The 12272-nt window shown below is 53.3% G+C and overlaps 2 non-coding genes across 2 annotated transcripts; both read right to left on the bottom strand.

Moving 5' to 3' along the window:
• Positions 1 to 5104: 5104 nt before the first annotated feature.
• On the bottom strand, positions 5105 to 5292 carry LOC137161846 (U2 spliceosomal RNA). Its single transcript, XR_010922195.1, has one exon. It is a non-coding gene; the product is annotated as a U2 spliceosomal RNA (small nuclear RNA).
• A 3690-nt stretch (positions 5293 to 8982) lies between these two features.
• Positions 8983 to 9172, bottom strand: LOC137161847 (U2 spliceosomal RNA). Its single transcript, XR_010922196.1, has one exon. It is a non-coding gene; the product is annotated as a U2 spliceosomal RNA (small nuclear RNA).
• Positions 9173 to 12272: the final 3100 nt, after the last annotated feature.

Raw genomic sequence — 12272 nt, 5'->3', positions numbered from 1 at the left:
CTAACAAAATAATCATAGAACTGTCAGAGCAGGTTGTTCAGTTCCACATGTATCATAATGACCATGTGTTATAAACAGCCCAGATGGCCGTGTTGTGCAGCTGCTCTCTCTCGCTCTACTTATTGTCTTCACTGGTTCTTCTTCGCGTGCTTGCTCATGTCCATTCCACTATAGGTGTGTGCACGCCTCCGTGCACGGTTACCCAGAACTTTTTTCCCCTTAGCAGATCCTGTAGGGCCGGCTCTGGTGCCCCCTGGAGCCCCGTGCACATGCCACGGTATATGAGGTGCTGACGCCCCTACACCCCTTCTTTCCGCCCGTGATGGTTGCTGGAACTAGCCTTGCTCACAGCAAGTACTATTCACCTTGTTTGGACTTGTTCCTTCTCTGAGTTTAGTTTCAGTTAGTTAAGTGTTGTTAAGTGTAGTTAGAGATAAGGCAGTTCCCTGCTGGGACTTCGCATGGTCAGGCCATGCCCCCCAGTCGCTGGGTTTCAAGCCATGTGCCTCCTGCGGGAAGGCTTTCCCACTCAGTGACCCCCACAACATCTGCCTTAAGTGCCTGAGGGAAGCCCACAGAAAGGACAAATGCAAAATTTGCACGGCTTTCAAACTGAGGACTCAAAAGGACCGAGAAAACCGTGCTGATGGAGGCAGCGCTCCACCCAGCATCCAAGCCAACCCGCTGCACCTCGGTACCGAGTGCATTAGTACAGAGAGCGCCGTTGGCACCGCCTGCAACTCGGCACCATGCAACTTCACTGGTACCGAAGAAGATGAGGAAGCAGCGCGCGGTGCGTGGACACCCTTGCGCCGTCGGTATGGGCGGGGTCGAATGCGGAGATGCACCGACATCGGCTCATTGAGACTCTTTCTCCAGTGCCTGCATCTCCTGTTGGGGGCCTCCCTGACTCCTGGGAGTGGGAGAGTGCCCCTGCCGACACCGTCAACACTGGAGGCTTTTCAGGTGGCAAGAGCCTTGTTGGCCTTGCCTATGTGGACTCCGCCCCACCTCCGCCAAGGGAGAAGGGGTCAGTGTCACAGGGGAAACCCATGTTGGGTCCCCCTGTGTGGAGACTGAATTGCATAGTTGCGTCTGCAGCACCACATGCACTGCCCCCCCCCCCCACGTGGATAAAGAGGCAGCCTAGGGAGGGTTGATTCAGCAGCACGAGCCGCATGTACCTGTCTCCTTATAAGGAAATGAAGTGACCCCACCTGCTGGTGCGTGGTCAGCAACTGCCCAGGATAATTGTAATCACCTGGTTGGCTGGTTCATACCTGCCCAGGAAATCAGGAGCACCTGGTTGGCTAAACTCCAAGCCATGACCTTAGAAGGTCATGCAGCAAATAGCAACCAATGGGGCTTAGCCTCTGCTGACCAGGGGAAACTATAAAAGTTCAAACCCAGGTGGCAGAAGGCAGAGAGGAATTGAATCCACCTGGCATCCTGCATATCTCTTGGTCGTGTCGGCTCGGTGGGCTGACGCATCTTCACTAGCCCGCTTCACTGTGAACTGATCACTCACAGTGGCTCTCTCCCGTCTGCAGTATCTAAAGCAAACGGCAACTGAATTTGGCCAGCATAGTATACCTGTATATAATGTTTGTGAGTATGGATTAACTGTTTTCTGTTGTGTTTGTCTTGTAACTTCTTTGGGGAACTCCAAAACCGGGCACCCTAGTGTTACATGCTGGCAGCCACGCGTTGATCCAGGAGAGATCACAAAACGCTAAAGTCTTGGGTGGTGCATTTTGTCCTTTCGTGCACGGAGTTCTCCTGCCCTTTGCTATCACTGTTTGCTGTGTAATTGCTTGCTGTGAAACTGTTTATTATAGAAATAGAACTGTTTATTATAAGAATAGAATTGTTTATTATAAAATAAAGGGTTTATTGGTTAAGCAAACCCCCAGAATTATCACTGTCTCGCTTAACCCCCGTATCCCAAACCGAACCTATCAAAGAGTTTTTCTCTCCGTTTCCACACCCTGAAAGGCGGAGGAGATCCCCCATACAGGGAGGAAGATCTCCTGCTGGATGGTCACCTACAGTAGAGCAGAGCCACTTCCCTAGTAGTCGCTCTAGGTCGGTGTCATCGAGCCAACCTGCACCGACACTGGACGTGGAGTCTCCTTCTTGTCGCTGACGTCGATCCCCGGCACCGGAGGCAGCGCAAGCCAGGAGGTGGCACCTGTCAATGTCTGCCAGGCGGTGCTTGGACAGCTCCTGTTCCCGCTCTCCAACACCGAGGAGTTCGCCCACATCCAGGCAGCACAGAACCCAGTCGTTGGAGGAAGCCCCGGCACTGCAGAGTTCACCCACACTAAGACAGCGCAGAACCCGGTCGCTGGAGTCTGGCTGAGTACCGAGGAGTTCGGGACAGCACCGACCTTGGTCATCAAAGGCTTCCACAGAGCCGCAAGGCAAGTGGTGCTGGAAATCGTTGGTACCAAGACAACGCTCCGGTACTGACAGCTCTTTGGAGTGCGATGTTGCTCATCGGCACTGCTCACGATGACAGAGGCAGTCCTCATCGTCCTTCAGGTCGGAGGCGTCGAGGGTGTGGTCCCTGGCACGGAAGAGTGCCCGTGACCGGGGACATACACGGTACCCCAGGTCCAGGGCCTCTGACTCCGATGATGCCCCAGGGTCTCCCAGGGCAGACACTCGTCGGGCGAGTTGATGCCCCCATAAAGTGCCAGAGCCCATGGCGCAGTTAGCCCCACGCTGGCCTCAGGGACAATGGCCGTAACAATGGCCTTATTGGGCCCCATGGAGTCTTCAGGTGGGACCTGGTCGGCAATCCATTAAATCTTCGGGGGTGGAGTCCGTGCCTCTGGTACCGGGAAAGGCCCATCGGTGTCTCCCCTGCCAGGTAAGTATGAGTCACTGAGTCCCTGCTGCTACCTCTCAGCACATGGTGGGGCGCGCCTCGGCCCCCCCGCAATCCCCGACCGCCATCCCCGGCTGCCGACACCACGGTCCCGGCCAGCTCCCTTCTCACCACCAAGCCTGGGAGGGAGGCAAATGGGCCCGGATCGGCCGCCTGCTCCCGCTCCCACAATGCTCCGTTCGCACCTAGATCTGCACACGCACCTGCACACCTGGCTCCTCTGGCTGGACTCCCCTTCCATAGCAGAAAGTGGGCAGAGAAGCCTGGAAAGTCGCTTGATGGCGCTATTTGAAGCAGTCGAACAAAATCCATCTGAAATGTCGCTGCACCAAATTTCCTCCGCTTCTGCATGAGACTCATTCTGGGGAAGCGGGGACAGGGAGCGAATCTGTTACAGGGAGGGGCGGGGAATAGAGGAAGGCGGAAAGTTAAGAGCAGGGGGAAGAAAGAAAGGGAAAGGCAATGAATAGACAAAAGAAACGGAGGAAGAGAGCAAATGGTTGGGCAATCGGGTGCCATGGCAGCGGCGACCCTGCAAAGCTGCGGGCCATTCCCTGCACCGCTTCCCCAGTCCTCTGTCATCCTGCCTGGAAACTGCTCTAGTTCAGAATATATTGGTTTGTTCTTTTGGCTGGTACTGGCGTTGATGACTCAGTGTGTGTGTCGGGTAACATGGATAAAGTGGGCTCAGTGTTTGTGAGCTGGTGAGCGGGGCTTGACTAAATGGCAATTAGAGATTAATCACATGTGGATGGCAAGGGATAAAATAGTTCCCAGCTTTCCACTCGCTATAATCTGCAGCCAGGATGACTGAGACTGCCGAGTGCAGGACCGGGAGCTGGCCGAGCCCTTCATGAAACACGGGGTAGGGCCGAGGTGCCTGGGGACCCCACTGGGCACAGGGCTGGGAGCCAGGACTCCTGGGTTCTATCCGGCTCTGGGATGGAAGGGTGGGAGGAACACCTCTGCACTGAGCGCGGCCAAAGTGTGCGGTCAGTCAGTCACCCCAGGTAAAGCCCCAGATTCGGCTATTCCTAATCAAGGGTCCCCCCAGGACGGGATCAGGCCCATGGCTTGGGGGGCAGCCCCTACTCCCAGGCACCCAGGGGGGGATCTATGTGTGAAGGGCCCATTCCCCTATACAGCGCCCGTCCTGTGACCAGGTGTGACAGATATCGCACCCGGGCCATGTCTGTGAGACCCAGTGTGTTAACGGGAGGGAGGGACTGTGTGTGACTGTGTTTTGCTCTTGGGGGGGGTCACCAGTGCTCCCCTGGGAACTAACAACAGTGGGGGGCCCAGCTGAGCCACTGAAACTGTGATGGTTTTATTGGTAAATGCCATTAAAGGCTGATACCCCCCTGCCCGGAGACACACACCCACCGTCCAGTGTTAAAATATGCCCATGGCTACAGTCAGACCCTCACACCAGCCAGGGCAGAGGCTTGTGCTGGAATTATTAGCAAGCCCCATTGAGCCCGGCCCGGCCCAGCAAGGAGCTCGCTTAGCAAATGCTGAAACATGCACCGGCCCGGGGGCCGTGCTGCCTGCAAGTGGCTCTGCATCCTGTCCGGGGGTTGGACTTCCTAGGTCAGAGCCTGCCGCATCCACAGCCCGGCTTGCCTGCTGCTCCATGTCTGCGTCCCCAGCCAGGCAGTGAGGGGCACCCCCTCCCCGCAGCCCAGCTGCTGTGGGGCTGGAACCGGCCCCCGCCCCCGGGTCAGCACCAGGCTCTGCCAACAGGAGCTGCTGTGCCAGGGGCTGTAGGTGATGGAAAGGCCTGGGGACCAGCCTGACCAAACGGGCTGCGTGCCCCAATCCCGGAGCCCCTGGAAATTGGCCTCCTTGGCATCAGCCTGGGTAATGGAGCCGCTGCCCTCGCCCTGCTGGGATCGGCCTCAGGGACAAAGCTGGGGGAGCACAGGAGTGAACATTGCAGAGGAGAAGGCAGAGGGTGGAGTGGGAATCAAGGGTCTCTCCTTGATCTCTCTGGGGGTGGGGTGGACAGGAAGGGAAAGGGTGAACAATGGAGCATGGCTAGGGGGGACCCTTCGAAAGGTGGAGATAGATCGACCCCTCTATGGGCATCTGTCCCCCAGTTCTGAGACGCAATTGCCTCCGCGGTGGGAACAGTCCCGGTAGAGTTCCAGGAGGGAAGGGGGGGCGTAGACAAGTATTTTCTCTGTTTTTCACCAGATTGTTTTCCCCAAGGGAAGATGCACCACTCCCGGAAGTATTGCAATACCAGGCCGATGCGTGGAGTGGATGGAGAAAGCCCCTGTTCCATCTCCGTTTTAAAAATCCATTTAATATAGAGATCTCAAATCGAGAACATATCAGATATTAAACTGATAAGAACAGATTTAACAACTTTTATTAAAAATAGTGTTTAAAATAATGATGAGGTACGGAGCTTAAACAAAAGTGTTTCTCGACATCCAAGCACAATGTACAGATTATCAGCGGGTACAGAGTTTGGTTGGAAGTTGGAGCATACAAGGAAAGCATAATCTGCGGTATCCCGGGTGGAGGGTAATAGGTTTGACAGTTAAAAAATACAAGCAGGCGGGTAACAGGGTACGTTGTTCATACAAAAGTTACATTGAAGAGTGGTTTGTAGGAAGTAGAACGGTAATGAAAGCGGGTTGTACCCTCATTGAGTGAGAGTTATGGTGTAGATAATCCTTCAGGACATTAAATCTATCAGAGAAAAGCTTTTGATTCCCATCTCGTCGCCGATTCACGTTGGCGCTCCAGCCCGTTCGTCTTTATACTGCCAGTGTCCAGTGATGTGCTCCATGTAGATGTCCCTGGAGCATCTGATGGTGTCCGACTCCATGAGGCGCCACATGAGCCAGGCGTAGCACCAACCGATTCCACAGGCTCGCAGTACACGCTCGTTGCAGGGGTCCCAAGCGCCCAGCACGCCGATGATCAGAGCCTCTGTCACCACCCCGGAGCCCTTTGCTCTCAGGTATCGGCCGGGGGGGGGCGTATTTCACCTCCTTGTTGTTAGAAATAATCAAACAGGTTGTCCCGGGGGTGGATTGGGGAGACGGAACCTTTACTGCCTGCTCGTTCCACCTCCACGCCGGGAGTGAGCACCGAGGGGTTACTTTACAATCCTTTTATCCATGACAGTCTGTAAATGTACACATTGCCAGCCACGCCCCATAGACCCTTATTGGGTTACATTAATGCCTACAAAATGAATATTGATTATTACATAATGATTACAATTATACCCGCCCGTTTGTTGTTTACAGGGTTATTGCACAGAGCGCAGGCACCTTACCTTGAAACTTACTAATATTCTTTAAAATATGCTGTATGCAAGGGAGGGAAAAAGATAATGCTGTAGTCCCAGCAAAAACCTTGGCAGGAGGGAGAATAGTGATTTGTTACTTTCACTCCTTATGGGAAATCACTAGAAAGGGAGGGAAAGAAGAGAGAGAACAGACTCTAGCTAAATATTCCAACAAATAAGAAAAACAAGGTTCACCTGTGCCATGAATCCATTCCCTGTAGCTTAGGCCCAATTACTTGTCCAGCTTTTAACTCTTCACTCTCTTACACTTATGAACTCGGGCTTCGCAGAAGGCCGGGGTCCTGTTTTCGAAGGGGATCATGACGTCTACCATGACGATCTTTTTCTGCTCCTCGTTGGTGATGATGACGTTCGGCTGCAGGCGGCTGACACTTCCGGGGATGGCAGAATTCACTGCGACCTTCCCCAGGTGCGGCGGGATGGCTTTCCCCAGGCGGTTCTGGATGGCGTTGTGGCGCAGCTGCCAGGCTCTGGAGAGGGGCTTGCAGCTGCAGAGAACGGGGAGCAGGGTCTCGTTGCTGTAATTCACTTCCTGCAATGCTTGTTCTGGTTCCCGTGGTGGACGGGACGCAGTTGAGCCGGGTTCGGTGGATGAACCTCCAGTCGGCGAACTGGGTGAAGGTGCCCCCAGGGAGGAAGTGGTTGCAGGCATCCCACTTGCTGGTCAGCTCGAAGGCCTTGTCTTGGTCTGGCTTTCGCTTTAGGTTTTCCACATATAGCGTGTGGATGGTGGCCTTCAGGGTCCTCTCCAGCATGCCCCTGGCTAGCGAGGTGATGGAGGTGTCAGCGGTCCTGATCTGTGGCACTAGGACTCCCAGCTCCTGACACTATTCACACCACTTCCAGCGGCAGCCAATGCGCTTCCCCTGGCGTCGTGCGGCATTGCGAGCGCAGGTCCAGAGCAAAATGATGTTGCCCCTGCCCATCCAAATTTGCCAGCCAGCGAGCGGCGTAGGTACATGGCCATGTCTTGGCGATAATTTGCTTCTTTATGTCATGCACGGCTTTCGTTGCACTGTTCCTTACTGTGATGTTGTGATACGACCCGTGCCCAGGGTAGCCAACTGATAATGCCAAGGTCAGGGCAGGCTGCAAAAGGAGAGCAGATTCTCCTCACGCTGGTGGGTGACACTGAAGCCCGGCTTCCCAGCGAGCCACGAACTGCTTCTGATTACCCCACGCTGGATATCACGAAGCCAGTCCACAAATGCCCACAGCCCCCTTCACTGCATTTCAGCTCCAGGCTCCCAAATCGGCACCAGGTCCAGCGAAGAGACCAGTTACTCAAACTCTCTGCTCTTTGCTAGAAAGGTTCCCTCTGACCCCAAAGGGTCAGCCACAGCACCAGATCAATATAAGTTTGGATCTTACCTAAAATATCACGCTGGCAGCCAATCCTTTAGTATCTAAACTAAAGGTTTATTGTAAAAAGAAAGGAATAAACCATGAGAGAAATGTTAAAGGGTTAAAGCAAATCACAGATATACAAATGATTAAAAGTCCATATACTTCAGGTTTCTGGAAGAAATGTGGATTTGCAGGCTTGTATAGTTTCCTCTGGTTCACATCCAGTACCTGGATGGGTCTAAGTCCTTCGGTTCAGTTGCAAGGTGAATTGGTCCAGAGATAGGTGTGTGTCTGCAGACTGGACAGGAACAAAGACAAAATGGTTTCTCTCGCTTGATCTTATATATCCTCTGTCTTTTGGCCATGTGGCCTGTGAACTTTGCTGGAGCTAAAATGGAGTTCAGAATCACATGGGCCAATCTTGGCGACTCTTCAGGTGTGCCTGGGGTCCAGTCACGTCAGCAGGTGCTGGTGACTCAGTGGTGATGCTGGCTTCTTTCTCTGGGCCCCTCGCACCTGGGAATGCCTTAATGGGCCATTAAGCAGGCCATTGTTCTGCAGCCTTCCTATCTGGGGCATTGCTCAGGCAGCATAATTGAAACACAGACATCTCAAATACATCTCTAACTTCCCTTTCACATATTACACATGGAAATAAGTAATATTCTCTTACTTAGCATATCATAACCTTCCTAACCACACCTGGCATGGCATATCCCACATGGATTATTATGATTCGGCCATGCTGATGTCACACAATATACTAACTGCCCCCCCTCTCAAGTCAGCCCGCATGACAGATGTCAGGGCATGTCAGCAGGTGGAAGGCATGGGTGATTGCCGCAATGTGCAGAGGTCACCCGTGCGGGGAACGCTGGCACCACCCTGCCTGTGAGAGATGTAGATCAGCTCCTTGCTGGCTCTCTGGGGGAGGAACAGCCATTTCTTTATCAGCTGCCTGATGTTGTTGTCTGCTCTGTTGAGGGGCACCTTCGCCATGGCGGATCCCCTCAGAACGAATGCCCCCCACCATTAGCACCACCCTCAGAAATCTGCCCTCTCTGTGACTCCCCTACACATCACACCTCTCCCGTCTGGCTTCAAACTCTAGGAGTCTGACTCAAAGGGCTACAACCTCGCTCTTCTTCTGCTCCTACAAACTCTGCCTAGTCTGGGCAACACGTTTGCAGAGACTGTTCCCTAAATTAAACCCAGATGCGGGGAAAGGCAGGGAACCGCAGCTCTCTCCTGTTGAGAAACCAGAGACTAAAGCCCCACAGAAACCACTACTTACTAAACTACAAAAAACAAGAAAGAAGAGTTCAATTAACACTTGAATACAACATCAAAAGACCACAAGTACATTTGCACCACAAATATTTCCTTTGTTTTTCACCAGATTGTTCTCCCCACAGCAAGGTGCACCATGTCTGGAAATACTGCAGTACCAGGTTGATGCATAGAGTGGATGGAGCAAGCCACTATTCCATCTCCCTTTCTAAAAACCCATTTTATATAGAGTTCTCAGATACAGAACATGTCAGATTTTGAACTGATCAGAACAGATTCAAAAGTTTTTATTAAACATCAACTTTAAAAGAAAATTAAATATAGAGTTTAAGCAAAGAAGTTCCTGGATATCTAGGCATGATGTACAGATTATCAGTGGGTACAGAATTTGGCTGGAGATTAGAGAGTATAAAGAAAGCATAATCTATTGAAAAACTACCTTCATGACCATGGTGTCTGCCCTATCAATTAAGTATGAATTGCTAGGCCCCCCACTGCCATTGGCCCTCGCTTGCCCCACACTCTCAGCACACAGTGGAGCCCACCTTGGCCCTCCCACAATCCTCGCCCACAGACCCTGAACGCTGAGAGCTGCCCACCATGGGCCTCGGCTGCACCCTTCTCACCACTGAGCCCCAGATGGCCAGTTGGGCCCCACTTGGCAGCCCACTCCTGCTCCCACAATCCTCCGCTCGCACCTAGATCTGCATACACACCTGCACATGATGCAGATGATTTCGAGCTCAGCAGTTTCTCTTTGAAGTCTGTTTTTGAAGGTTTTTTTGTGAGAGAATAGCAACTTTCAGGTCAGAGATAGAATGTCCTGGGAGATTGAAGTGCTCTCCCACTGGTTTATGGATGTTGTTATTTTTTATGTCTGATTTGTGTCCATTTATCCTTTTGCGTAATGACAGTCCAATTTGGCCAATGTACATGGCAGAGGGGCATTGCTGGCACATGATGGCATATATAACATTAGTGGATGTGCAGGTGAATGAGCCCCTTATGGTGTGATTGATGTGGTTAGGACCAGAGAAACTGCTGAGTTAGAAATTATCTGCAAACTTGACACATTCAAACAGGGTTTAAACAGAGATTTGGAATGGCTATCTCATTACAAGAAGTAATTTTCTCTGATAACCCATTCTCACCTCCTACTCAATGGCTGTCATTAGGCCTCAAGTACCCGGCTTTCATCCACCTACCCCATTGTTGTCACTGTCCTTGGATATGTACATGTTGCCTCCTATATATGTTGCCTATATTTGTTGTATTATTTCTATTACTTGCATCTGAAGAAGTGGGTTGAAGCCCACGAAAGCTTATGCCTGTTGAAATTAAATATTAGTCTTTAAAGTATTACAGAACTCTCGTTGTTTTTGCTGTATACAGACTAACACGGCTACCCCTCTGGAACTTACAACAATATTTCTCAAACCTCAGAGTCTCCCCTTAAATCAAATTAAGAGAATGTGGAGGGTCTAGAACTGCATTTTGACTCTATGTGGTTCCCTGCTAACCTCACTACCAGGTGAAAAGTTCTCTCTCCTCTCCCCCTGCAGAGCTCCTTAATTAGATCCCATCCTGCAGAATGCAGATCCTGGGAGACTGAAAGCCAAGGCGTGGCCCTACTGATTGGTTCCTGCCTTCCTAACTCAGTATTGCCAACTTCAAGAGATCAAAAACCATGAAATTGGCCCCAAAATCATGAGGCTTATTTTTAAAAAGATGCAATTGTGCTTTTTAGGTCAGTCTCTTGATGTTCGACCTGCCCTGTCCCATCCCCAGGGTGTGCACGGGTGACTGTTGTGTCGGCCACTCTCCCACGTGTACAGGAAAAAGTGATTTTGGTCCCTGCTGCAGGAGCTCTCACCCCACATCTGCCCATCTCCTGCCAGCAATTAATTCTGTCCTCCAGTCCCCCATCAGATGTGTCTCCTTCCAACTCCCTCAGTTTGGTCTCCCCTCAGTTCAGTTCCCCATCCCCCATCATCACAACTCCATCAGTTCCGCCCCACCACCCCATCGACCCCCAGCACCCTCAGTTCACCCTCCCAGCACTCACCCCATCTGCTCAGAACCCACCATCAATACAGCCCCTCTACCCCGTCAGCCCCCCCCCTTCAGCACCCCTGCACTGCCCAGGCCACAGTTCTGTTCTCCCAGCCTCAGCTCTGCTCCTGAGGGCTCTTCACCCTGCCCAGGCCTGGGGGGGGGAGAGAGGGGGACTGCAGTGGGGCCCCTCTCCCACTTCCCAGGCTGGCAGGGGAGCCCCAGGCAGGGGCTGACAGCAGGGCTGACAGTGGAAGGTCCGGTCACCCCAGGGCTGGGGCTGACAGCGGGAGCCTCTCCTCAGCCAGCACAGCAATGTCTAAGTACAATGAATCCTTGACCCGTGATCTGGGGATAAAACTCAGCTGGAAGAAAGAACTCCTGCCATTGGAGAGTTCTGTCCCCAGCTCCCGGGCCAGGGTCACTTCACTTAGAAATCGCGTCTGTGGCGACTGATTGGCGCGAGGTGGCGTGTCTGTGGCACTGCACTCGCTAAGCAGGAGGTAGGTGCCAAATCCAAGCAGAAAAGGAAAAGGCTGGGCCGGGTGTTGCTGGTGTGGGGGGCTCCTGTCTAGGAGCTCTGCACCCATCTGGCCCTTCGGCTCTCTGCTATGTAAGGACAGAGCTGACTAGACTCAGTCGAGAATCTTTTGCTCTGTTCAATGATCCCTAGAGCTGAACTCGCTGGTAACCAGGCCTAAGTGCCCAGCCCTCGCCCTGCTCTGAGGCCGTGTTTCAGTGACTGCTCGGCCTGCACCAGCCGCGAGGTTCCCCCGTGAAGTGCTGACATCACCGAGAGCCGGGTGCAGCGGTGGGACCTCGAGCCAGGGCACCCAGAGCTTGCAGCCGAGCGGCAGGCGGAGCAGAGAAAGCGATGGCGCAGCGGCCAGCAGCGGCGGGTGGAACAGCAGCGCAGCGGCAGCAGTGGGCGGCAACGCAGAGCGACACGGTTGCTGAGGGATTGCTCATCCCCCGTCCCTCCCCCAGGGCTGGGAGGGGAACTCACCTGCGAGCACCTCTGAACTCGGGGTGCTGTGAGTGGGGTGCAGCGGAGGGGGGGGGAGTGGCGTGTTAAAGGAACGTTTGTTTGTTGGACTTGCACGCCACAAGGTGAGGAGCGGAGGCAAAGCACACTGCCCAGCGCACTGGGGTGGGTGTTTTGCTCATGTGTTTATGAATAACCCGCTCTCCGGCCGCACGGCTCTGAAGGCAGCGCTGTCACCAGCAGCAGCGCAGCAGCGAGCCCAGGCAGAGGGCTGGGGCGCCCCGAGAGCAGCCCCTGGTCTGTGGCCCCATCTGCCGGAGTGCGCTGCCCAGGCGAGGTGGAAGGTCCAGGGCCCCCGCAGTGGTTTGCACTGACCT

Source organism: Emydura macquarii, unplaced genomic scaffold (assembly GCF_026122565.2).
Source record: "Emydura macquarii macquarii isolate MOO-44397 ecotype Brisbane River unplaced genomic scaffold, CSIRO-AGI_Emac_v2 contig_2377, whole genome shotgun sequence".
NCBI classification, from domain to species: domain Eukaryota; kingdom Metazoa; phylum Chordata; order Testudines; family Chelidae; genus Emydura; species Emydura macquarii.
This window is presented reverse-complemented; position numbering and strand designations above follow the sequence as displayed.